Source organism: Pleurodeles waltl, chromosome 2_1 (genome assembly GCF_031143425.1).
Source record: "Pleurodeles waltl isolate 20211129_DDA chromosome 2_1, aPleWal1.hap1.20221129, whole genome shotgun sequence".
Lineage (NCBI taxonomy): Eukaryota > Metazoa > Chordata > Amphibia > Caudata > Salamandridae > Pleurodeles > Pleurodeles waltl.
Window position 1 is genome coordinate 378994911 of NC_090438.1, and position 24095 is coordinate 379019005.

Below are 24095 nucleotides of genomic sequence, written 5' to 3' on the forward strand. Positions count from 1 at the left end.
TGGACAGAAATGGAAAAAACAATCCGGTCGTAGATCTAGACCTGTGCAGGAAGTACTGGTGTGCCCAAAACCACGTTTATCCAGGTAATTGCAAGAAGGAGCTGTCACCAACGTTACTGTGCCCCCAAAATACAGCTCCCCCTTTGATCGAGGGAAAGTGTAAAGCCTCCTTAATAAGTCTCTCCCAGAAATAAGTGCAATAAATCCAAAATGACCCTGACTTCGTTGACAGCACCCATGCCATCAGTGTAGGTCATCTGGGCACAAGGTCCCTTGCCTGTGAGGGAAAGTGAAATCAACCCATTTGGGCCCATCTTACCAAAACATAACAACTTACAGGGTACATTCCACTTTACTGACCGTAACCTGCTTATGCCACCTATGAGTGGCACCTAAACCTAAAACACAGGAGACTAATCAACTGTCCTGTAAAACAAACACAGATCTAGAAGGGCGTGGAAATAATAGGACCTACACTTGCACTAGATTTACCACTCTGAATAACCGGGGAGAGTGTTAAACACATCTTCTGTGTTAAATGGGGCAGGGCAAAACTCCACCACCACCACCCATCCAATATCACAACATCTGAAATGGTTGAGATCCTCACGGATGCCGCCAAAGTGTCACACCAAAGCTGCCCATCCTAAGGCCGATGCGGAAGGGCACCATCTTTCACCGCTTCTTAAAACAGCTGGAAGGTGATCCGCCATCTTGAAAAGGGTGAGGGTGAGGAAGAGGAAATATAAGCAAACTGTGAGGTGAAGCACACTGTGGGAGTAATTATTGAAGAGCTTGACTATGTTTCTTGAGTAAGAAGAGTAAGGTTTAGAAATATGCATGCACATAGCGTATGTAATAAAACCTATGACTGATAAAACTTGCCAATAGTCAGCAGCTCAACTGATGGAATCTGAAAAACATACACTACTGCAGAGTTATAAGGAAACCATAAGTACTAAATTCCATGTAACAATTGTTCACTGAAGCTAAATTGTGGAATGTTGGCTGGAAAGAATCAAGGGTAGCATAGGCACCGATGTCTAATCAATCTCCTTCATAGGAAAATATGGTTAGCATAGTTGCCCTACAGAAGGTAGTTGCATAGTGAGGCTCTTCTGACTATGTTGAACATAGGATGTGGTTCTGAAAAGGAGCAAAATAAGAAATTATTTACTACAGGGTGGCTAGACAAGAGAAGCCAGCACCTCATACGGTGTCTGGAAGCTATCAAACCCCCGCATGGGGGAGGGAAGCTGCTTAAGAGGAAAACAACTAGGCAGTCATAAGAGGTGGCATACGTATTGAAGGGATACAATTTTGGAAGGGGTGACCATATTAAAGGTGAGACAAAATTAAGAAAAACACAATAAAATGTATACAATAGGAAAAATGGGTTTATTCCCTTGTGGTTACAACATCACACCACCAGACTGAGTGCTGGTTGCTCCTCACCTACTTAACCAAGTGTCAAAACCAGGTGGTCTGGAATCCACTTTATCACGTCATATGCACATACCAAGCTAAAATAAGACCATTGTGTGAAAACTCACTCTCAAAACCAGACACTGGTTTTGCACCATTAACCATCACCGAACTACATCGATAAGCCCTGTTGTATTAAATGCATAAGCCTGAGGGAACATATCAGAGTTATTACATACCAAGTCTGACAAATATAACTTGAACTTGTACCGAACACAGTGTTATTCAAACCTTCTTCTTACTAAGGAATTGAGTTTTACAGAAATAAAGTATTTTTTATATGAATTCATAAAACTGTCTAGACAATAGAATTATTCTCCTTTATGTATGTGGTAGCTGAATTTAACACACTACCCAAATAAAAAAGCTTTCAAGATTTAGAGTCTGATTTAGATATTGGCAGATGGGTTACTCTGTCACAATGGTGATGGATATCCTGTCCACCAAAATCTAAATCCTTTTGAACATAATGGGAACAAGGCCCTTAGCCGGAGTAACCCATCCACCAATATCTACACAAGGCCCTTAGCCTTGACAGTTTGAACCACTACCCATTGAAAGTCAAAATCTAACATGGATGTACTTGTTGAGATTGCAGTAGTAACTGGCACTTGAGGTTCCTCAGACAGTAGCAATTCTTGTTACAAGAAAGTGCAGTTGCCCACAGCCCCATCAGCTCCAGAGAATGGGTCTAACACTGGATTGCCTGTCATACGTGAAAATCTAGCCATACCCCTCTCATATGTCTTTTCTGATTTTAGATCTGGTTGGATCTGGAAACTGTAAAAAAACAATTGCTATTGTCAAAAATTATTACAGTGATTTCGCAATGCTTGATTGTATTGCTAGATTAATTTCACTTGGATAACTCACAAACGCATAGCTGTCTCATGCCTTTACACTCTCCGCTACTAGTTAGTCTTGATGTGGCGAGCTAGTATAGTTTTTTTTTAAGTAGAAGGCGATGATTTTCTCTGACAAATCCATGAATTGCAAAAAAGGATTGCATGTATATGTCTCTTAGAACTGGAGGGGACATGGCCGACCTGTGGTAAAGGAGGTGGAGAAAGAGTAGACTGTTGATCTAGTGACCAATTTTACCAATTTACAGTGGCATACTGGAACACCCTTATAATTCCCTAGTATATGGTACTGAGGTACCCAGAGTATTGGGGTTTCTTGAGATCCCTATGGGCTGCAGCATTTCTTTTGCCACCCATAGGGAGCTCTGACAATTCTTACACAGGCCTGCCACTGCAGCCAGAGTGAAATAACGTCCACGTTATTTCACAGCCATTTTACACTGCACTTAAGTAACTTATAAGTCACCGATATGTCTAACTTTCACCTAGTAAAGGTTGGGTGCTAAGTTACTTAGTGTGTGGGCACCCTGGCACTAGCCAAGGTGCACCCACATTGTTCAGGGCCAATGCCCCGGACTTTGTGAGTGCGGGGGCACCATTACACGTGTGCACTATACATAGGTCACTACCTATGTATAGCTTCACAATGGTAACTCCGAATATGGCCATGTAACATGTCTAAGATCATGGAATTGCCCCACCAATGCCATCCTGGTATTGGGGAGACAATCCCATGATTCCCCGGGTCTCTAGCACAGACCTGGGTACTGCCAAACTGCCTTTCCCGGGGTTTCACTGCAGCTGCTGCTGCTGCCAACCCCTCAGACAGGTTTCTGCCCTCCTGGGGTCCAGCCAGGCTTGGCCCAGGAAGGCAGAACAAAGGACTTCCTCAGAGAGAGGGTGTTACACCCTCTCCCTTTGGAATAAGGTGTCAGGGCTGGGGAGGACAGCCTCTGGAAATGCTTTGATGGGCACAGAGGGTGCCCATCTCTGCATAAGCCAGTCTACACCGGTTCAGGGATCCCTCAGCCCTGCTCTGGCGCGAAACTGGACAAAGGAAAGGGGAGTGACCACTCCCCTGACCTGCACCTCCCCTGGGAGGTGCCCAGAGCTCCTCCAGTGTGCTCCAGACCTCTGCCATCTTGGAAACAGAGGTGCTGCTGGCACACTGGACTGCTCTGAGTGGCCAGGGCCAGCAGGTGATGTTAGAGACTCCTTCTGATAGGCTCCTTCAGGTGTTGCTAGCCTATCCTCTCTCCTAGGTAGCCAAACCTCCTTTTCTGCCTATTTAGGGTCTCTGCTTTGGGGAATTCTTTAGATAACGAATGCAAGAGCTCATCAGAGTTCCTCTGCATCTCTCTCTTCACCTTCTGCCAAGGAATCGACTGCTGACCGCGCTGGAAGCCTGCAAAACTGCAACAAAGTAGCAAAGACGACTATTGCGACCTTGTAACGCTGATCCTGCCGCCTTCTCAACTGTTTTCCTGGTGGTGCATGCTGTGGGGGTAGTCTGCCTCCTCTCTGCACTAGAAGCTCCGGAGAAATCTCCTGTGGGTCGACGGAATCTTCCCCCTGCAACCGCAGGCACCAAAGAACTGCATCACCGGTCCTCTGGGTCTCCTCTCAGCACGACGAGCGAGGTCCCTTGAACTCAGCAACTATGTCCAAGTGACTCCCACAGTCCAGTGACTCTTCAGTCCAAGTTTGGTGGAGGTAAGTCCTTGCCACCCCACGCTAGACTGCATTGCTGGGAACCGCGTGTTTTGCAGCTACTCCGGCTCCTGTGCACTCACCGAGGATTTCCTTTGTGCACAGCCAAGCCTGGGTCCCTGGCACTCTAACCTGCTTTGCACGACCTCCTGAGTTGTCCTCCGGCTTCGTGGGACCCTCTTGTGCAACTTTGGGTGAGCTCCGGTTCACTCCACATCGTAGTGCCTGTTCCGGCACTTCCGCGGTTGCTGCTTGCTTCTGAGTGGGCTCCTTCTCTTGCTGGGCACCCCCTCTGTCTCCTCACGCAATTGGCGACATCCTGGTCCCTCCTGGGCCACAGCAGCATCCAAAAACCCTAACCGCGACCCTTGCAGCTAGCAAGGCTTGTTTGCGGTCTTTCTGCGCGGAAACACTTCTGCACGACTCTTCACGGCGTGGGACATCCATCCTCCAAAGAGGAAGTTTCTAGCCCTTGTCGTCCTTGCAGAATCCACAGCTTCTACCATCCAGTGGCAGCTTCTTTGCACCCACAGCTGGCATTTCCTGGGCATCTGCCCACTCCCGACTTGATCGTGACTCTTGGACTTGGTCCCCTTGTTCCACAGGTACTCTCGTCAGGAAATCCATCATTGTTGCATTGCTGGTGTTGTTGTTTCTTGTAGGATTCCCCTATCACGACTTCTGTGCTCTCTGGGGAACTTAGGTGCACTTTGCACCCACTTTTCAGGGTCTTGGGGTGGGCTATTTTTCTAACCCTCACTGTTTTCTTACAGTCCCAGCGACCCTCTACCAGGTCACATAGGTTTGGGGTCCATTCGTGGTTCGCATTCCACTTCTAGAGTATATGGTTTGTGTTGCCCCTATCCCTATGTGCCCCCATTGCATTCTATTGTGACTATACATTGTTTGCACTGTTTTCTATTGCTATTACTGCATATTTTGGTATTGTGTACATATATCTTGTGTATATTTGCTATCCTCATACTGAGGGTACTCACTGAGATACTTTTGGCATATTGTCATAAAAATAAAGTACCTTTATTTTTAGTATATCTGTGTATTGTGTTTTCTTATGATATTGTGAATATGACACTAGTGGTACTGTAGGAGCTTCACTCGTCTCCTAGTTCAGCCTAAGCTGCTCTGCTAAGCTACCTTTTCTATCAGCCTAAGCTGCTTGACACCCCTCTACACTAATAAGGGATACCTGGGCCTGGTGCACGGTGTAAGTACCCCTTGGTACTCACTACAAGCCAGTCCAGCCTCCTATATTGGTTGTGCAGCGGTGGGATAAGTACTTTGCAACTACTTACCACTTTTGTCATTGTACTTTTCATAAGAGAAAAATATACAAAACAAGCTCAGTGTATGTACACCTAACCAAAAAGTTTTGCTTTTCTTCTCTCACTTCTTTTACTAAGTGCTGAAAAGTACATCTAAACTTTCAAAAAAGTTCTTAAAAAGTTTTTAAAGTTTTTTTTTTTCTGTTCTTTAAAAAGTTCTAAAAACTTGTTATTTATTTTTCTATCCCTTAAACACTTTCTAAAATGTCTGGCACAGGCCAAACTGTTGATCTGTCCAAACTTGCTTATGATCACCTTAGCTGGAAAGGAGCAAGGAGTCTCTGCATTGAAAGAGGTTTAGGGGTAGGGAAGAATCCCTGTAGAGAACTGTTGGTTAATATGCTCATTGAACAAGATAAGACCAGAGTTGGCACTTCTGTTGAGAAATTAGCTGATGGTTCCCAATCTGACCCTGGGGCACCCCTAGCAAAGGATTTAGAAGGGAACCTTCCCAACCTGGCCATTAGCAGACCACCTAGCATAGCTGGTACTGATGCGAATTCACACCACAGTAATAGTGTTACCTCACATCACAGTAAGAGTGTTCCTTCTCATCATAGTAGGAGTGTTACTTCTGTTAGCCAGGTTGTTAGAGTGCCATCTGTTAGGGTCAGGTCTCCCTCTGTTCATTCTCACCATACTTCTGTTTGAAGACATGCCTCACCCACCCACCCTGATGACAGAGTGTTAGAAAGGGAGCTCAATAGATTGAGAGTGGAACAATCCAGGCTGAAGCTCAAGAAGCAACAGCTGGATTTAGATAGGCAGTCCCTGGAGATAGAAAGAGAAAGACAGAAATTGGGGTTTGAACCCCATGGTGGCAGCAGCAGTATTCCCAATAGTCATCCTGCAAAAGAGCATGATTCTAGGAATCTGCACAAGATAGTTCCCCCTTACAGGGAGGGGGATGACATTAACAAGTGGTTTGCTGCACTTGCGAGGGCCTGTGTTGTAGAAGAGGTCCCTCAAAGGCAGTGGGCTGCTATCCTATGGCTATCTTTCAGTGGAAAGGGTAGGGATAGGCTCCTTACTGTAAAGGAAAGTGATGCCAATAATTTTACAGTTCTTAAGAATGCACTCCTAGATGGTTATGGCTTAACCACTGAACAGTACAGGATGAAGTTCAGAGAAACCAAAAAGGAGTCTTCACAAGACTGGGTAGACTTTGTTGACCATTCAGTGAAGGCCTTGGAGGGGTGGTTACATGGCAGTAAAGTTGCTGACTATGAAAGCCTGTATAACTTAATCCTGAGAGAGCATATACTTAAAAATTGTGTGCCTGATTTGTTACACCAGTACCTGGTAGACTCTGATCTGACCTCTCCCCAAGAATTGGGAAAGAAGGCAGACAAATGGGTCAGAACAAGGGTGAACAGAAATGTTCATACAGGGGGTGACAAGGATGGCAAGAAGAAGGATGGTAAATCATCTGACAAGGGTGGGGACAAATCTAAAAATGAGTCTTCATCAGGCCCACAAAAACACTCTGGTGGGGGTGGTGGGCCCAAATCCTCTTCAAATCAAAACAAAGAAAAGAAACCATGGTGCTATTTATGTAAAATAAAAGGCCATTGGACAATAGATCCCAGTTGTCCAAAGAAAAGCACCAAGCCTCCTACCACTACAACCCCTGCTGCTACACCTAGTGCCCCTAGTAATAGCAGTGGTGGTGGGAGCAAACCTACTAATAGCCAATCCAAGGGAGTAGCTGGGCTCACTTTTGGTAATTTAGTTGGGGTTGGTCTTGTTAGGGAGACCACAGAGGCTGTGTTAGTCTCTGAGGGGGCTATTGATTTAGCCACCTTGGTTGCTTGTCCCCTTAACATGGATAAGTACAAGCAACTACCCCTAATAAATGGTGTTGAGGTTCAGGCCTACAGGGACACAGGTGCCAGTGTTACCATGGGAATAGAGAAACTGGTCCACCCTGAACAACACCTACTTGGTCACCAGTACCAAGTAACCGATGCTCATAACAACACACTTAGCCACCCCATGGCTGTTGTAAATCTCAACTGGGGGGGGTTACTGGTCCAAAGAAAGTTGTGGTTGCCTCAGATTTACCTGTAGACTGTCTACTAGGAAATGATTTAGAGACATCAGCTTGGTCAGATGTGGAGTTGGAGGCTCATGCAGCAATGCTGGGCATTCCAGGGCATATTTTTGTTTTAACCAGGGCTCAGGCCAAAAAGCAAAAAGGACAGGGTAACTTGGATCCTGGAAGAATGGACCAAGTGCTCCCTAAAGTTAGGGTTAGTAAAAGTAAATCACTACCTACTATCCCTCCCTCTACAGTGAATTCAACTTCTGAAGAAGAAGAATTTCCACCCTATGCAGAACCTACACCAGAGGAGCTGGAAGCAGACACTGCTGAGCTTTTGGGTGAAGGGGGGCCTGCCAGGGAGGAGCTGAGTGTGGCACAGCATACCTGTCCCACACTAGAGGGTCTAAGGCAGCAAACTGTCAAACAAGCAAATGGGGATGTCAGTGACTCTCACAGAGTTTACTGGGAGGATAACCTTTTGTACACTGAAGCAAGGGATCCAAAACCTGGAGCTGCCAGGAGATTGGTGATTCCTCAGGAGTACAGAAAGTTCCTCCTAACTCTATCCCACGACATTCCCTTAGCTGGACATTTGGGGCAAATGAAAACTTGGGACAGGCTTGTCCCCTTGTTTCATTGGCCTAGAATGTCAGAGGACACAAAGGAATTTTGTAAGTCCTGTGAAGCCAGTGGCAAGACAGGTGGCACTCCAAAGGCACCCCTTATTCCACTGCCTGTGGTTGGGGTTCCCTTTGAAAGGGTAGGGGTTGACATAGTTGGCCCCCTTGACCCTCCTACTGCTTCAGGCAATAGGTTTATCTTGGTGGTAGTGGACCATGCCACCAGATATCCTGAAGTAATTCCTCTAAGGACCACTACAGCTCCTGCATTGGCAAAGGCCCTCCTGGGAATCTTTTCCAGGGTGGGCTTCCCAAAAGAGGTGGTATCAGACAGGGGAAGCAATTTCATGTCTGCTTACTTAAAGGCCATGTGAAAGGAATGTGGTGTGACATACAAGTTCACCACACCCTATCATCCACAAACAAATGGACTGGTGGAGAGATTTAACAAAACTCTCAATGGTATGATAATGGGACTCCCTGAAAAACTCTGCAGGAGATGGGATATCCTGTTACCTTGCCTCCTTTTTGCTTACAGGGAGGTACCCCAAAAAGGAGTGGGCTTCAGCCCCTTTGAACTCCTATTTGGACACCCTGTAAGAGGTCCCCTAACACTTGTTAAGGAGGGTTGGGAACAACCTTTAAAAGCTCCAAAGCATGACATAGTGGACTATGTACTTGGCCTAAGATCTAGGATGGCTGAGTACATGAAAAAGACCAGTAAAAACCTTCAGGCCAGTCAAGAGCTCCAAAAGCAATGACCAGAAGGCTGTTTTGGTTCAGTACCAACCAGGGCAAAAAGTGTGGGTCTTGGAGCCTGTGGCCCCAAGAGCACTCCAAGACAAATGGAGCGGACCCCACATAATTGTTGAAAAGAAGGGAGAAGTCACCTACTTAGTTGACTTAGGCACTGCCAGGAGTCCCCTTAGGGTGCTCCATGTCAATAGCCTGAAACCCTACTATGACAGGGCTGATCTCACTCTGCTCATGGCAACAGATGAGGGACAGGAAGAAGAGAGTGACCCTCTCCCTGATCTCTTCTCTTCCACAGAACAAGATGCTCTAGTGGAAGGTGTAGTTTTGGCAGATTGTCTTACTGCTCAGCAGAAAGACCACTGCATAAATCTCCTGGGTCAGTTTTCTGAACTCTTCTCTACTGTGCCAGGCACCACTTCTTGGTGTGAGCACACTATAGATACTGGAGACAGCTTGCCTGTCAAAAATAAGATCTATAGGCAGCCTGACCATGTCAGAGACTGCATAAAGCAAGAAGTGCAGAAAATGCTTGAACTGGGAGTGGTTGAGCACTCTGAAAGTCCATGGGCCTCTCCTGTGGTACTTGTACCAAAACCTCATTCCAAGGATGGAAAGAAGGAAATGCGGTTTTGTGTAGACTATAAAGGTCTCAACCAGGTAACAAAAACTGATGCTCACCCTATACCCAGGGCAGATGAGCTAATAGATACACTGGCATCTGCCAAGTATCTAAACACCTTTGATTTGACTGCAGGGTATTGGCAGATCAAGTTATCAGAGAATGCAAAAGCAAAAACAGCATTTTCAACCATTAGAGGCCATTACCAATTCACAGTAATGCCTTTTGGATTGAAAAATGCACCTGCCACTTTTCAAAGGTTGGTGAACACAGTCCTGCAAGGGCTGGAAGCTTTAAGTGCAGCATATCTAGATGATATAGCTGTCTTTAGCTCCAGTAGGGATGATCACCTGGTCCACCTATGGAAAGTTTTGGAGGCCCTGCAAAAGGCAGGCCTCACTATCAAGGCTTCAAAGTGCCAGATAGGGTGTGGGAAAGTGGTTTATCTGGGACACCTAGTAGGTGGAGAACAGATTGCACCACTTCAGGGGAAAATCCAAACTATTATAGATTGGGTTCCCCCTACAACTCAGACCCAGGTGAGAGCCTTCTTAGGCCTCACTGAGTATTACAGGAGGTTCATAAAGAACTATGGCTCCATTGCAGCCCCTCTTAATGACCTCACATCTAAGAAAATGCCTAAAAAGGTATTGTGGACAGCTAGCTGTCAGAAAGCTTTTGAGGAGCTGAAGCAGGTCATGTGCTCTGCACCTGTCCTGAAAAGCCCCTGTTACTCCAAAAAATTCACTGTCCAAACTGATGCATCTGAATTAGGGGTAGGGGCAGTCTTATCACAACTTAATTCTGAGGGCCAGGATCAACCTGTTGCTTTTATCAGCAGGAGGTTGACCCCTAGAGAAAAGCGTTGGTCTGCCATAGAGAGGGAGGCCTTTGCTGTGGTCTGGGCACTGAAGAAGTTGAGGCCATACCTGTTTGGCACTCAATTCATTGTTCAGACAGACCACAAACCTCTACTTTGGCTAAAACAAATGAAAGGTGAAAACTCTAAATTGTTGAGGTGGTCCATATCCCTACAGGGAATGGATTATACAGTGGAACATAGACCTGGGAGTACCCACTCCAATGCAGATGGACTCTCCAGATATTTCCACTTAGACAATGAAGACTCATCAGGTCATGGCTAGTCTTATTGTCCTTCGTTTGGGGGAGGGGGTTGTGTAGGAAAGTACCATCTTGCCTGGCATGTTACCCCCTTATTTCACTGTATATATGTTGTTTTAGTTGTATGTGTCACTGGGACCCTGCCAGCCAGGGCCCCAGTGCTCATAAGTGTGCCCTGTATGTGTTACCTGTGTTATGACTAACTGTCTCACTGAGGCTCTGCTAATCAGAACCTCAGTGGTTATGCTCTCTCATTTCTTTCCAAATTGTCACTAACAGGCTAGTGACCAATTTTACCAATTTACATTGACATACTGGAACACTCTTATAATTCCCTAGTATATGTTACTGAGGTACCCAGGGTATTGGGTTCCAGGAGATCCCTATGGGCTGCAGCATTTCTTTTGCCACCCATAGGGAGCTCTGACAATTCTTACACAGGCCTGCCACTGCAGCCTGATTGAAATAACGTCCACGTTATTTCACAGCCATTTTACACTGCACTTAAGTAACTTATAAGTCACCTATATGTCTAACCTTTACCTAGTAAAGGTTGGGTACTAAGTTACTTAGTGTGTGGGCACCCTGGCACTAGCCAAGGTGCCCCCACATTGTTCAGGGCCAATTCCCCGGACTTTGTGAGTGCGGGGGCACCATTACACGTGTGCACTATACATAGGTCACTACCTATGTATAGCTTCACAATGGTAACTCTGAATATGGCCATGTAACATGTCTAAGATCATGGAATTGCCCCACCAATGCCATCCTGGTATTGGGGAGACAATCCCATGATTCCCCGGGTCTCTAGCACAGACCCGGGTACTGCCAAACTGCCTTTCCCGGGGTTTCACTGCAGCTGCTGCTGCTGCCAACCCCTCAGACAGGTTTCTGCCCTCCTGGGGTCCAGCCAGGCTTGGCCCAGGAAGGCAGAACAAAGGACTTCCTCAGAGAGAGGGTGTTACACCCTCTCCCTTTGGAATAAGGTGTCAGGGCTAGGGAGGAGTAGCCTCCCCCAGCCTCTGGAAATGCTTTGATGGGCACAGAAGGTGCCCATCTCTGCATAAGCCAGTCTACACCGGTTCAGGGATCCCTCAGCCCTGCTCTGGCGCAAAACTGGACAAAGGAAAGGGGAGCGACAACTCCCCTGACCTGCACCTCCCCTGGGAGGTGCCCAGAGCTCCTCCAGTGTGCTCCAGACCTCTGCCATCTTGGAAACAGAGGTGCTGCTGGCACACTGTACTGCTCTGAGTGGCCAGGGCCAGCAGGTGACGTCAGAGACTCCTTCTGATAGGCTCCTTCAGGTGTTGCTAGCCTATCCTCTCTCTTAGGTAGCTGAACCTCCTTTTCTGGCTATTTAGGGTCTCTGCTTTGGGGAATTCCTTAGATAACGAATGCAAGAGCTCATCAGAGTTCCTCTGCATCTCTCTCTTCACCTTCTGCCAAGGAATCGACTGCTGACCGCGCTGGAAGCCTGCAAAACTGCAACAAAGTAGCAAAGACGACTACTGCAACCTTGTAACGCTGATCCTGCCGCCTTCTCGACTGTTTTCCTGGTGGTGCATGCTGTGGGGTAGTCTGCCTCCTCTCTGCACTAGAAGCTCCGAAGAAATCTCCCGTGGGTCGACGGAATCTTCCCCCTGCAACCGCAGGCACCAAAGAACTGCATCACCGGTCCTCTGGGTCTCCTCTCAGCACAACGAGCGAGGTCCCTTGAACTCAGCAACTCTGTCCAAGTGACTCCCACAGTCCAGTGACTCTTCAGTCCAAGTTTGGTGGAGGTAAGTCCTTGCCTCCCCACGCTATACTGCATTGCTGGGAACCGCGTGTTTTGCAGCTACTCCGGCTCCTGTGCACTCAACGAGGATTTCCTTTGTGCACAGCCAAGCCTGGGTCCCCGGCACTCTAACCTGCATTGCACGACCTCCTGAGTTGTCCTCCGGCTTCGTGGGACCCTCTTGTGCAACTTCGGGTGAACTCCGGTTCACTCCATTTCGTAGTGCCTGTTCCGGCACTTCTGCGGGTGCTGCTTGCTTCTGAGTGCACTCCTTCTCTTGCTGGGCGCCCCCTCTGTCTCCTCACGCAATTGGTGACATTCTGGTCCCTCCTGGGCCACTGCAGCATCCAAAAACCCTAACCAGCAACCCTTGCAGCTAGCAAGGCTTGTTTGCGGTCTTTCTGCACGGAAACACTTCTGCATGACTCTTCATGACGTGGGACATCCATCCTCCAAAGGGGAAGTTTCTAGCCCTTGTCGTCCTTGCAGAATCCACAGCTTCTACCATCTGGTGGCAGCTTCTTTGCACCCACAGCTGGCTTTTCCTGGGCATCTGCCCACTCCCGACTTGATCGTGACTCTTGGACTTGGTCCCCTTGTTCCACAGGTACTCTCGTCAGGAAATCCATTGTTGTTGCATTGCTGGTGTTGTTGTTTCTTGCAGGATTCCCCTATCACGACTTCTGTGCTCTCTGGGGAACTTACTTGCACTTTGCACCCACTTTTCAGGGTCTTGGGGTGGGCTATTTTTCTAACCCTCACTGTTTTCTTACAGTCCCAGCGACCCTCTACAAGGTCACATAGGTTTGGGGTCCATTCGTGGTTCGCATTCCACTTCTAGAGTATATGGTTTGTGTTGCCCCTATCCCTGTGTGCCCCCATTGCATTCTCTTGTGACTATACATTGTTTGCGCTGTTTTCTATTGCTATTACTGCATATTTTGGTATTGTGTACATATATCTTGTGTATATTTGCTATCCTCATACTGAGGGTACTCACTGAGATACTTTTGGCATATTGTCATAAAAATAAAGTACCTTTATTTTTAGTATATCTGTGTATTGTGTTTTCTTATGATATTGTGCATATGACACTAGTGGTACTGTAGGAGCTTCACTCGTCTCCTAGTTCAGCCTAAGCTGCTCTGCTAAGCTACCTTTTCTATCAGCCTAAGCTGCTAGACACCCCTCTACACTAATTAGGGATACCTGTGCCTGGTGCAAGGTGTAAGTACCCTTTGGTACTCACTACAAGCCAGTCCAGCCTCCTACAATCAGATTAAGTCAGGTCATCACTCTTTCAACCCTGGCTTAATTTGCTTAAATTTTTTTGTGAAATCGATGTTTATAGGGATCATATGCATTTTTCTTCAAGACTGGTGCTATATGCAGTTGAATCATTAATTTCAAGGGGGAAGAAATTGTAAAACATATCTCGTTCTGCTCCACAATCCATTTTCTTTTCTCATGTACCTGTATCCTCAAGGTTCATTTTAACAAGGAAACATTGCAATTTATTACAATGACAGCCAAAACAACCACCATTATCTCACTCAACATGGTCAGAATATATAATATCCACCAGGCCTAGCCCTCCACTCTACCAGTACCCTGGCTGGAGAACGTACCCTAAACAAAATAAAATATTTTACCAGCCTGCTCTTGAGTCTGTTGTATTACTACTACCTTCAGCCCCCTCAAAAAGTTTTTAACTTTACCACCTGTACACTGCATAACCTTCTCTGATCTACTTCCACCTTCCACTGTATACAATACATCATGCTGGCTGGTTCACGTCATGCAACAGGTTGCTCTAAAAACACTTCACTTTAGTGATTAAACCCTTGAAAGGACTGGTCACCACTTTTGGATTCATCAGTTTCATATACACCTCAGCCAACCCCCTTGCCAAGTACCTCCAAGTGCCTCGGCACTACTTGCAATTCAGGTAAATGCACTTGGCAAATGGCAAGGCTGGGACATGTTTTAAAGAGCTACTTAAGTGGGTGGCACAAGCAGTGCAGCTGGACAACCAGTAAAATGTAATTTACAGGCCCTGGGCACATGTAGTGCACTTTACTAGGGATTTATATGTAAATCATTTATGACAGTTAGGTACATACCAATTAAATCATGTTTTAGGGAGGGAGCACGTGCACTACAGCCCTGGAAAGAAGTGGTAAAGTATTCAGAGTCTTAAGGCCAACAAAAAGAAATCAGCAAAACTGTGAGCAAGCAGGCAAAATGTCTGGGGAAAGACCAACCTAAGGCTCTCAGGTTCAACAGCTACTTTTAAACTGGAGTTAGCACTTATGAAGTGTAACAGTGTAAAGAAGTGTTAGCCTTTAGGAGAGCCATTCTTGCCACAGTGAAACATGACTTTGGAAGTTTCTCACTGCTAGGGCATGTAAAACATCAAATATTCTGGCCCTGCCACTTCCACTCCATGCATTGTGCCCTATGGGCATGTACGGTGACTCATCAGTATTAAAAAGGAAGGTTTAGGCCTTGCAAAATGTTTATTTTACCATGTCCCAGTGGCAGTTTAAAACTACACACCCAGGCTGCAGTGGCAGGCCGGGAAACATGCGTACAGTGCTATTTTAGCAGCTGGCACAATGAGTACTGCAGCCCACTAGTGATGAAAATGTACTTTATTTGTTAATTATAACCATAAAAATAAGTTCCTTCCACATAAAATTTAACAAATATCAGTGCAATAAGAGATTTATGGTACAGTGAAAGTCATGAAATAGAAATGATATGATACATTCTACAGATTTTGTTTACCCCTACTTGAATCCGAATGTTAGTACAAGACCTTGTTTTAGCGATGGCTGAGTACTCTGTGATACGATATTGGCACAGTAAAACATTTGTAGTACAGTAAAATTTGTAAGAGGAAAATGGTATGATGCATTCTACAGGTTTGGTTTGCCCCTACTTAGATCCGATTGTTTGGTACCAGCATTTGTTACAGCACTGGCTGAGCACTCTGCAATGCTGCCTAAGAACCTTCCATTCTTTAAGGTGTTCATACTGAGTTAAAGGATTTTGTTGCCATTTTCGCCCTTCCTGTGACTAGGTTGTTTCAGGAGACAGAAGTTTTGAATGAAAAGATTGCCAAAAATTGTACCAGCCTAATATTCAATATGGTATTTTGTGGCTTAAAAGCTTTGATTAATGCTTGTCTACAGGATCTGATCCTTAAACCATTTAATTCTTTTTTCAGTAAAAGTCTTCTTTCAGCAGCCAAAGCTGGGCAGGTTCAGACCATGTGCACCAAATGTTCTTCTGCCAGGTGACATAGACGGCACCTCTGAGGGCCTACTCGCTGCTCTTTCTTCCATTTTGGCATGAGGTCTAGCGTTGGAACTTCACCTGCCTTGGTTAACAACAAGGATGCACAAGGACAAGAGGGCAAAAAGCCTCAGATTGAGAGAGACTCAAGCTTGGTGGATCACCAACCTGTGGGTAAATGCTCAACCCTCCCTCCCACTGGTTGGGCATTCACCCTTAAGGGCAAACCAGAGCGATTTGTGGGTCACTGTAGCAGGAGAAGCAGATTTGGGTTGGCAGACTGGTGGCCTTGCTGCCTATTAAAAAGGAACAATCTCTGGGGGAGATATTTAGGATGTTTATCCCTTTACACTGAAACCATGTGCTCATTTCTCCAGAAGTACTCTAAAGACACAGGCAGCCCACTCGCCACTAGAGGATTCTCTGGCAAGTGAGCTTTTACAGTTTTTTTGTAATTCACTGATCCTCTATATGCACAATGCATAAGTGAACAATAGGATCCCTGATGTATGGGTTATTCTCAGGCAAAAGGACCCTGAGAGATAAAAGCAACTGTTGTGTTTTTGCTTGTTGTGGCCTAAAGTTTGGCTTTGGGATGAAGTAAAATGCAAACAGCCCTAAACTTCCTGTTGTTTGCCCTCATCCCTGGACTTAGGATACAATAGATTATATATAGATAGTAAAACTCCAACCCCCTTTTCATTAAGGAATAACACACTCAAGAACTAGAAAATTGAGGAACGAAAATGACAAATAAAATAGCAACATTATCCAAAGAGTGAACAAGAGGAAATACTTCAACTAAGGATGAAGCTAACTCTTGCAGAACTGAAAACAAAAACTATTTTGAGTTTCACAGATGGTTCACACCAGCAGGCCTGTATGAGCAATAGTATGTGTGTTCCATATAATAACAAGGGGCCAGATGTAGCAAAGGGTTTTTCCCATTCTGTGTCAATGGGAAAATGTATTGGTACATATGGCCCAAGGTCTCTTATTCTTGTTTCTTGAGGAATTGGAACTGGTGATATGATTCTATATGGCTTGTCCCAGTGTTGGCAGGTGTGAAGATCTTCACTCTAACCCTTCTCTCTTTGTTCTCACTGTTATAGAAACTCTCAGAATAGACTATTAGCAGAGAAGGACATTGTCATTTCATTAATTTACATTCTACAAAAGTTGTTCTTTAGAACAACAATAAATGAGACACGCAATTAGCAACCTTCCAGCACTCGCCAGAAATCAATAACAAACCATACAAAGAGCAAAGCCAGCACTTCGACAAAATAATACAAATATAGTCAAACAATACTTTATCATCACGTTGAAGAACGCCTACATTGCTGATGGATAATCCACAGTCTTTCAAGTCACAGTCCCTGTGCCTGCCCACCCTTCCAGGGTGATGAGTCTCTGTCTCTGATCAGCATCCATGTGTCTCCCTATCAAGAGATAAGCTCGACCTTACATCTGAGGACCATAACAAGAAAGTTTAGAACTATGAGTAATAAAGTAAGCAAAATAAACTAAGCAAATGGTACACCTGCCAGCTCCAAATGTGCACACCATTTTTGCAGCAGATTGAAACTAAATGAACTGGACTGGTTAAACTACCCCAAATCTGTGACTTGTCACCTTTCCACAAAGCTTTAAATAGTTATAAAATGTTTAAGTGTTGCAGCTAGCAAGACTCTTGCTGGTATTGATTAGGGCAAGTGATATTGTTGATGTGCATATGCGCTTTATAGTTTTCTTTAAAGAGACCAACACATCTGACATGAAACATGATGCTGCCTTGAGGGAACGTAGAAATGCAAACTGTCATTTGGGTTTTGGAGCTCGATAGTTAGGAAAGGGATGTGGTCTATGGCCTAACAGCTGCAGTACAGGAAGAGGGCCCGCTTTAGCACTGGTAGTGCCCGGTCAGACAATCTTTTTTTGGCATCCCCTCACCCATGACTTTCCCCTCAGATTCCTTCACTACTACCGAACAAAAGTGCCACTCATACCTCCATAGCCCCTATCTTACATACATTTCATTTGTTTTAAAGCGCTGGTAAAGGAAAGCTTTACTAACACTCCGCTATCCACATAAAATACAGATCTGTTCTTTGCAGCAGACAGATTTTTTTTTTTTTTTTTGCTGCAAGTATATTATCCTTCTGCGCTACTTTATGGTGTATCAGAACTGCCACTAGATAAAAATCAGATCTCTCTCTCAAGCAGAAATGTTAATCACAAGAGATATCTTGACATTTTTATTACTATCTGAAAGCTGGACGCACAAGGAACTCTGCAGTAGGTGCTTTTAAATCATATGTTACGCTAAACACAACTCCCCCCACCCCCAAAGACACCCAAGCCCCACCCCACCCCCAGCATCCACCCTAAAGCCTTCTCTGTGCTGGAATCTGGAGTTCTGATCCTATATTTACTATGTGCCCACTCGTGTGACGTTGGGCAAATCCCTTGTGATTGCTTTTAGCGTTTTATGTAAATAACTGAACATGAACACTACAGTATTTTGAAGACCATCCGTGCAGCTGGTTATGTGAAGCAGGCTGGATGGCTCTATGCGGCGAATCCCAGTCCATGATTTTAGAATTAGTCATGCGTCCGTGTCTCATCAGCAGAGGCGCTCTGATGATACAGTGCATGGTCTGTTCAAGTGGGCTTCTGTTCACACCTGCCTTTCCATCTTTGTCTGTTCCCCGAAGCAGCGTTTCCCGCTTGAAAGCACGCACTCGAGCTACACACCAAGAGTGGTACATTTATCGTGCGTGAATATTGAAGAATGATGCGCTCGCATTCTTGGTGCCCTCAGTGCCCTAATGCCTCAAACCAAACCAGGCTTGCTAAGACGCTCCGCAGACAATGCAATCTATTCTAGTATTCAAATCTCCCGCCTTTCTGGCATGGTCTCCGAGAAATACTCTAATTCTGAAATCCTCCTCCGTCGGTACAGAAACAGTTGTTTCGCTGACAAGGCAATTTCCCTCTAAGTGCTAAAAAGTGCGTACCTATAACATGCACTTCAAGTGCCGTATACCGACTGCTCAGCGTTACAGATGTTTTTTCACTTGTAAAGATGTCATTTCGGCTGAGTAGCTCTATGCCTGTAGATGCGGAGAGCCATCTTACGCCAAACATTTGAGTTATGCGCTCTATTGTGTTCTCAAGAGACACACAGTGCACAATAAATGTAAGCCAAGAACTGTTTTGTGTTATCTTTTTTTCCGAGTGTCAGGCGCAGAACTTTCATTATAAATACGAGACTGCAAAACCCACGATTCAAATAAAAAAAGGACTGCGTGGTCTGCTCACGAAATAGACACAAGTCGAAATTTAAGATACAAAATAAACAGTGGCTATATTTCTTTGTACAGGGGTTAAGTGTTCACAACCTTTAAAGGCTCGTCAGGGGCAGTAAGCGTTATATAAATGCAATTATAACCCGTGAGTTCGCACACATCATATGTGGTTGGTATTAGGAGGAGTCGAACCTACCTACGATAAGGACGTAAAGGCTCCGATGCTCATACCTGACGGCTGTAGCTCTCTTCCGTGGGACTCCTCTCCGACCTGTTCCGGAGCAGCCTTTGGCGGGCCCCCTTGTTCAGTCAGAAAAGTTGCTGGCGCTGCACAGCGTTTCCGACCCGTCGTCCCAAATTCCGCCAGAAACCAGACAACCGCGGAAGACTCTTTCCCAGAGTGGGGCAGGGGAGTGCGGTATGCAGAGAGACGCCAAAAAACTCTGCTCGGTCTCTGTGCAAGAGGCATCTAACCGCACAACCTCCCGGCTGCAAACCACACGTGGAACGCGGTGTCTAAATCTGGAGCCTAGGAAACCCCCAAGTGCAATTATAAGCATGGATAACAGCGGACGCCTCTCAGTGCCAAGGCTCTGGAAACCCTTACTCCTCATGGAGGAACAATGATTTCATGACTCAGCACTGATGAGATGTCTACCTTACAGCCAGACTAAAAAACTGATTTATTTAAAAACGGGTTTGGATGGAGCTGTGTCCATGCGTCTGCACGATGCAATTTTGTGCCTCGTTTGGTTGTCAAACCAAGTACATAATTGCTATTCTTTTTGGACAGACGCAGCGTTGCCCATCGGACGCAACTACTGTATTAAAATGGAACGACATAGTTCACGTAATGTCTGGGGTTCAGAAGTGAATTCACCCTTCTGCTGCCTGTCACACAGTGGGTCACGGTCTTCTACCTGGTGACTCTTAGGGCCTATTTTAGGCACCAACCAATAATTAGTGCGAGTTAATGAGATGGTCGTTTTGTCACCTTGCAAAACTTTAGTAAACTCCAGATGCCTGCAATGAAAGGATGAAGATGAATCACCGACGCGGTGATATCTGGAAGTAATTGTAACTTTAAATGTGTTTAAATAACATAGGGGGTTATTCTAACTTTGGAGGAGTGTTAATCCGTTCCAAAAGTGACGGTAAAGTGACGGATATACCACCAGCCGTATTACGAGTTCCATAGGATATAGGGGGTCATTCTGACCTCGGCGGTAAAAGGCCCTTACCGCCGGTCAGAAGTCCGCCATTCTACCGCCGCGGCCGCTGTAAACCGCCACGGTCATTCTGACCACCAACTGTGAAACCGCCAAAAATCAGACATCCAAGGAAGGCCGCCACATCAGCGGGCCGCGGAAAACTGGAGATGACCAAACCTCCACCGTCACGCCAACACAAACACGCCCATGCCATTCTGACCCACGAATCCACGCGGCGGTCTTTCAACCGCGGTATTCCATTGGCGGTACATACCGCTGCGGTCAAAATACACACACTTTTACAAAACACAGCCACATTGGACATTTTGAAATACGCACACCTGAGACACATACAAACAACACACCCACACATCCAATCAACTATAAAACACACACCCACATCACCCACAAACCCCCACTAGTTGGAAATCGGAGCGAAGGCGAGAGCGAGAGAGATAGAGATAGAGAGAGCGAGCACAGCAATAGAAAACCCCAACACACACAGGAACCCAACTTCATCACCCACACCACATCTACGCACACATCACCACATATCACCACGCACATCACCACAAACACCACCCCACACCTCATCCACACCACCCCATGGCACCCCAAAGACACCCAAGGTTTTCGGACCAAGAACTCCGGGTCATGGTGGAGGAAATCATGAGGGTTGAGCCCCAGCTCTTCGGCACACAGGTGCAGCACACCACCATAGCAAGGAAGGCTGAGCTATGGCAAAGGATCGTAGACAGGGTCAACGCTGTGGGACAGCATCCCAGAAATCGGGAAGATATCAGAAAGCGATGGAACGACCTACGGGGGAAGGTGCGCTCGATGATCTCCAGGCACAACATCGCTGTGCAGAAGACTGGCGGCGGACCCCCACCCACTCCACCCCAATTCACAGCATGGGAGCAAGAGGTGGTAAACATCCTGCATCCTGATGGCCTCGCTGGAGTACACGGAGGAATGGACTCTGGTAAGTCGAATCTCAACTACTTCACCCCCTCCCCAACCACCAGCATGCCAACCCCCCCCCCCTCACCCCCAATCTCAACCCCTCAGCACACAACCTCCCTGCCAATGTCTCACCAGCACAACCCACCCTAAACAACACCAACCCCTGAATGCCAACACAAACCATAGACAGCCACCACCAAAGCATGACCATTGCACATACCCATACACCCCCCCCCCCCAAACCCTTACAACACCTCCCACAAGGGAATGCCAGCACTGGGGGACAAGGGCACTCAAAATGCACGCCATGGCACACACAGAAACAATAACCATACTCCTTTACCCCTGCAGGGCCCGAACGCCAACACACCGCCACGGAGGGTCCAGATTTGTCCATCCCACCCCCAGAACAGGCCCCCAGCGAGGACAGCAGCTCTGTCGACCTAGAACCTGACGACCAGCCCGGACCATCGGGGACCTCTGGACAGTCGGTTCCCCACACACAGACACAGGCCACAGCAGACCCAAACCCCTCTGGGAACACCAGCACAGCTCCCACCCAGCGGGCCCATGCCTCTGTCTCGCGGACGCGTCAATCAGCGGTGTGTCCGCCACTACAGGGCACCCAGGCTGACCCAACACCCCAACAACAACAGGGACCTGGGGGCAGTGGTAGTGGGCACACCGTCCAGGGGACAGAGGCCCGGGGAAACAGGGCAACTGGGAGGGCTGCTGTGCGACAGGGGGGGGGAGGACAGGCCCAGGGAACCGACTCTCCAAGAGGCCCTCACCACCATCATGGGAGCATATCATCACTCCCAGGAGACAATGGCGACGGTACTGGCCAGGTTCACCGAGATCCAGGCACAGCAGGAGGAACGGTACATGGGGTTCAGCAATGAACTCCGGAACATCGCCACCGCTATGGGGACCATAGTCCAGGCCCTCAACCGGATAGAAACCACATTGCGGGACCATGTGGCACCGCAAAGGGCCCCTGTCACTAGCCAGGAACAGCCTACCACCTCCGCCGGCGCTAGTGGTCAGGAGGCCCCCACAGAACGACGGGCCACCAGAACCCCACCTCCTGCTGAAGAACAACCACCCCGCAAGAGGAACCTGAGATCTCAAAGGAAGACAGAGTAGGATGCCAAGACCCCCGCCAGCCTAATATCCCCCCGGATGTCATTCCACTGTCCCACAGTGTCACCCTGTCCAACCTTGAACTGCCCCTGCTCCATCCTTCCACAGGCATATGAACAATGCACCTGTGCAACCGAGAACTGGACTCTGCCATGGACATAACTCCACCCTCACCCATCACCGTTTTAATATCATGTACCAATATATAGCACTAAAAATAAATCACTCATTGCACAGAAATCATTCTGGAGTCAGCCTGTATTATTTACAAATGTATAACACATTACTTATCAATAATGTTCTGTAATTTATGTGTGGACAACATACCGATGTCAATAAGCATTAGTCCATGGGCTAACCAAGCAGAAGTCACGCAGTGGGTCATACAGCACTGAAAAGGGAAGGGAAAAGCAAACTTCAGTTTAAAAGAACTGGGGGGAAATACACAAAGTAAAGATGCAGGGGGCATTCAGTAAACGTTAAATGGCGTGGGTGATTCCTACCTGTGTGCTACTGAAAATACTGTTGGATAACTCTGTCCCTGTTGTCTGGGTCGTCCTCTTCGTCTTCCTCCTCTTCACTCTCCGCAGGCTCCACAGCTGCTTCAACACCACCATCTGGACCATCCTCCTGCAGGAAGGGCACCTGACGTCGCAATGCCAGATTGTGAAGCATACAGCAGGCCACGATGATCTGGCACACCTTCTTTGGTGAGTACATCAGGGATCCCCCTGTCATATGCAGGCACCTAAACCTGGCCTTCAGGAGGCCAAAGGTTCTTTCAATAATCCTCCTAGTTCGCCCATGGGCCTCATTGTACCGTTCCTCTGCCCTGGTCCGGGGATTCCTCACTGGGGTCAATAGCCAAGGCAGGTTGGGGTAACCAGAGTCACCAATTAGCCACACACGTTGTCTCTGTAGCTGTTCCATCACATAAGGGATGCTGCTATTTCGCATCACATACGCGTCATGCACTGACCCAGGGAACATGGCATTCACATGGGAGATGTACTGGTCAGCCAAACCTGGACGTTCATCGAATGGTAACTTTTCCTGTTTCTGTACACCTGCTCATCGTTTTTTTGGGGGTACTAAAGCCACCTGGGTCCCATCAATGGCACCAATTATGTTGGGGATATGTCCAAGGGCATAAAAATCACCCTTCACAGTGGCCAAATCAACCTCCTCAGGGAATACAATGTAGCGCCGCATGTGTTTCGTCAGGGCAGACAACACTCTAGACAAGATTTTTGAAAACATAGGCTGAGACATTCCAGATGACAAGGCCACTGTTGTCTGGAATGAGCCACTTGCCAAAAAATGGAGGACTGACAGAACCTGCACTAGAGGGGGAATTCCTGTGGGTTGGCGGATGGGGGACATCAGGGCTGGCTCCAGCTGGGCACACAGTTCATGTATAGTGGCTCGGTCAAGTCGGTATCGTAGTATGATGTGGCGTTCTTCCATTGTCGACAGGTCCAGCAGCGGTCGGTACACGTGAGGATTCATCCTTCTCCTCGCAAGTCCCAGCGGACGGTGCCTAGGAAGGACAACATGGCGCACAGAGTCAAGCAAATCACAGGTACGTTCACCACTGCATGCATAGCACACGATTATCTATGTATTGAAAGGCGTGTATGTGTGGCAATGCAAGGCCTAGGCCTGTGTGACGCAGTACAAATAATGCCATGTGGGCCCTTGAAATGGCGGCTGCCTGACCTGTGAAGTGGGACAATGGGATGTGAGGTCAATGCGCTGGCGTGGCACACCGTGGCGGTAGGCGGTCGAAGACCGCTATACGAAGCCGCATTGGCTAACATTGAGG

The 24095-nt window shown here is 47.0% G+C and overlaps 1 protein-coding gene across 2 annotated transcripts in view; it reads right to left on the reverse strand.

Moving 5' to 3' along the window:
• Window positions 1-19474, reverse strand: part of SRPX2 (sushi repeat containing protein X-linked 2) — a 411391-nt gene extending 391917 nt beyond the window's left edge. The window contains exon 1 of one of the 2 annotated variants that reach the window (XM_069212794.1): window positions 19182-19474. The gene's annotated coding sequence lies outside the window, so the exon portion shown is untranslated. Of the gene's footprint in view, window positions 1-19146 lie in introns of both variants that reach the window. The other variant, XM_069212786.1, reaches the window with a different exon arrangement.
• Window positions 19475-24095: the final 4621 nt, after the last annotated feature.